At 43.8% G+C, this 3,748-nt stretch overlaps 1 pseudogene; it reads left to right on the forward strand.

The window, feature by feature from the left end:
• Positions 1–1,493, forward strand: part of LOC102479568 (olfactory receptor 7A5-like) — a 10,641-nt pseudogene extending 9,148 nt beyond the window's left edge.
• The last annotated feature ends 2,255 nt before the right edge of the window (positions 1,494–3,748 follow it).

Here is a 3,748-nt window from a genome sequence, read left to right on the forward strand (position 1 = left end):
GACAGAAAGCAAGAGATCTCTGCCCAAGGGGGATGGCCATTCCAGAATCCCTTCTCCATTCTCCTCTCAGGATTTTAGGCATGCATGCACACACCCCCACTGGGAGTTTTAAGTTGCTATATCTGGGACTTGAACCACAGTCAACTGTGTGGGAGTCAAGCAGCAGAAGCATTATGTCATCTGCTGGTTCCCTGAATGTGTTTTTCAAGTTCTATGTAGGGCCAGGAATTTGATTCCCTCATTCAGTCATTTAAGTAACCACCATATCACCATCTGGTCCCCAACATTTCCTTCTTTATACAGAAGGTTTACCTGGAACATGATCCTCCTGTCTGACCCTCTCAAGTAGCTGGGACCACAAGAGTGTACAACCATGCCCAGGTCTTCTATACAGGGTTTGCTATCTTGGCTGTGCTGACCCTAAGCTCATAATCCTCCTGTCTTAGACTTCCAATTGGGAGTACAAGACCCACCATTATGCTTGGCAGGAAGTCCCAATAACGTCTTTGTAAATGACTGCTGTTATTGCCTCTTTCCCGACAGTCACCTCAGTTCCATGGAACCAGAAAATCACACACATTTTTCAGAATTCATCCTCCTCAGACTCTCACAAGAGGCAGACCTTCAGCCCATCTTCTTCGGGCTGTTCCTATTCATGTACCTGATTACTCTGACTGACAATCTACTCATTATCCTGGCCACCATCACCGACTCCCACCTGCACACACCCATGTACTTCTTCCTCTCCAACTTGTCTTTCTGTGACATCTGTTTTACCTCCACCACCGTCGCAAAGATGCTGCTGAACATTGTGTGCAGAACAAAACCATAACCTGTGATGGCTGCCTTGCCCAAATATATTTTTTTATTCTGTTTGGAGAGTTAGACATTTTCCTCCTGTCTGTGATGGCCTATGACTGGTTCATGGACATCTGTCACCCCTACGCTACACGGTCATCATGAGCCCCCAGCTCTGTGGCGTGGTGCTGCTGACATTCTGGATTTTGAGTGTCCTGGACTCCCTGTTCCGGGTTTTGCTGATATTACGGTTGTCCTTCTGCTCCAACATGGAGATTCACCACTTCTTCTGTGAAATCAACCAGGTTGTCCAGCTGGCCTGTTCGGACACCCTTTTCAATGTCATCGAGACATATCTCACCACTGGGCTGATGGGTATTATTCCCTTTTCTGGGATCCTTTATTCTTACTCTCGGATCATCTCCTCCATACTGCGGATTACATCCACCAGAGGGAAATATAAGGTGTTTTCCACCTGTGGGTCTCACCTCTCTGTTGTGTTCTTGTTTTATGGTACGGGTCTTGGGGTGTACCTCAGTTCGGCTGCTACCCACAATTCCAAGGCCAGCGCAACTGCTTCAGTGATGTACACTGTGGTTACCCCAATGCTGAACCCATTTATCTACAGCCTGAGGAACAAGGACATCAAGAGGGCCCTGAAGCATCTTTTCAGTACAGTCCCTTCCAATGAGTGACAGGAATATTTGCCTTGGAGTTTGACAGTGCCTAAGAGCTAAGAACAAGAGTGTCATCCAGGCAGGTAGTGATGTTGGGGCAATGTAAGTGCACCCACAAGGAAAGGTCCACAGTTTAATCCCAGGGGCTGTTTTTTCATAACTGGACATTCTTGTGCCATGATCCAGGCTGGGTGAGACTGGAGGTGGATTGTATTGTGAAGATTCTTTTGGGTGTTAGGGACTCTCTTGTTCTCTGATTGGTGGAAAAAATAGGTAAATATGCTTTAAAATGTAATGGTTAGAGACAACATAGGAGAAGACAAAATCCCACGAGGAGAATGGAGGGGAAGCAACTGTGGCATGGCCAACCCTCGTCGGGGCGGGGGGTGATTTCTTACTTTCTGTCTTCTTGGAGAGCACATGCAACCTATAGCAAAAATCTTTCAAGAAACAAAGAAACAAAGAAAGAAAGAAAGAAGGAAGAAAGAAAGAAAGAAAGAAAGAAAGAAAGAAAGAAAGAAAGAAAGAAAGAAAGAAAGGAAATTAAAGACAAGAAAGAATAGCGTTCTAAATCCTGACTTTTTCCCCCCCAGGTTTTTGCTGTAGGGTGGTTGTACTTGCTAGAGAGAGACAAAGAAAGGGAAAGTAAGAAATCACTCCCCAGAGGGGATGGCCATCCCACAATCCCTTCTCCTCCATTCTCCTCTCAGGACTTACAGCACACACACATACATGCCCGGTGTGTGTTTGAGGCTGCTAGATCCAAGACTCGAACCTCTGTCAACCACATGGAATTCCAGCAACATAATCATCACGGTGTTTGCTTGTCCACCAAGGATGATATTTAAGCCACCAGGTCCAGAATGTGAACCACTGTTGGCCATGTGAGGATCCATTGCCTTAACCACCACATCACCTGCTAGCCCCCAAATCCTGACATTTTTGGTATTTCAGATATCTTTCTCTTTTATCTCTCTTTATCCCTGTGGCCCTTAAGTCAATGATTCCGTATGCTTCATGTAGTTTTTCTTTTTCATTATTATCCTACAACATGAACAAGTAACAATTATAGTTATGAGACATGATGCTATTTGTATTTTCTAACATTGCTTTTTTTTTGGATTGCTTTAAGTACATTCCTTTTCTTGTTTGTAAACTTCTTTTCACATTTCAGATCTTTCTTTTTCTAAAAGTAATTTCCAAGTTTGAGCAGAAGTCACTGGGGAAGACTCGCTTGTTTCAAATGATAATGATGGGTGTTTCTCCAAATACTATTGCATTGATTTTTAAGAGGTTTTTGCTTTAGGGCACATGTGCTTGGCAGAGGGGGACAGAAACAGTAAGGAGGAAAGTGAGAATTCACCCTCCAGGAGGCATGGCCATAGCACAATTCCTCCTCCTTCATTCTCTTCTCAGGACTGTGGAAATGAACACACATGTCCCTGGGGTTATTTTCAAGCCACTGGGTCTGGGACTCAAACTGTGGTCAGCCATGTGGGAGTCCAGTGCCTTTACCACTATGCCACCTGCTGCCCTGATAGACTAATTCTTTGAGAATGGAAACTTGGTAAATCAAATGCAAGAAGAACAAGAGGGTTAGTTCTGTGGTATAGTGGTAACACACTGCTCCAGGGTAGCCAGATCCCACATGGTGACTGCAGTCCGAGTCCCCACCCGATTTAGCCTGGAATGTACCCAGTATGTGCATAAGAAACCAGGATCTGACAGATTGGACTGAAAGAAGGATTGAATGCAGTTTGTTTGTTTGTTTGTTTTACATTATTAATAGGATTAAGAATTTCCATGCTTCTTATATCTCCAGGACCTGTACATATAGTACTTTTTGTAGCTATTCATTTACCTGTGTCTCTCCTGTATTTCCTTTGACAGCCATACCTGAATGACCATGTTATAAATAGAAAAAAAAAATAGAAGCTAGTAGGTGACGTAGTGGTTAAGGTGCTGGACTTCCACATGGACAAAAACAGTTTGAATCCTGGATCCAGTGACTTGATACTCATGCTGGGTGTGTGTGTGTGTGTGTGTGTGTGTGTGTGTGCCCAGGAGGAGAGTAGAAGAGAAAGAATTAAAGTGTGGCCATTTCCCCCTGGGGAGTTATTTCTCACTTTCTGTCTCTCTGGTGAGTGCACAAACCCTACAACAAAGATCTCTCAAAAAATAAAATAAAATAAAATAAAGAACACAAAATATTTGCTAGGTAGATGGGATAAGGAAATCAGACAGACCATAATCAGTTATCTCTGTCCAAGACT

This window comes from Tupaia chinensis, unplaced genomic scaffold (assembly GCF_000334495.1).
Source record: "Tupaia chinensis unplaced genomic scaffold, TupChi_1.0 Scaffold000306_1, whole genome shotgun sequence".
Taxonomy (NCBI): domain Eukaryota; kingdom Metazoa; phylum Chordata; class Mammalia; order Scandentia; family Tupaiidae; genus Tupaia; species Tupaia belangeri.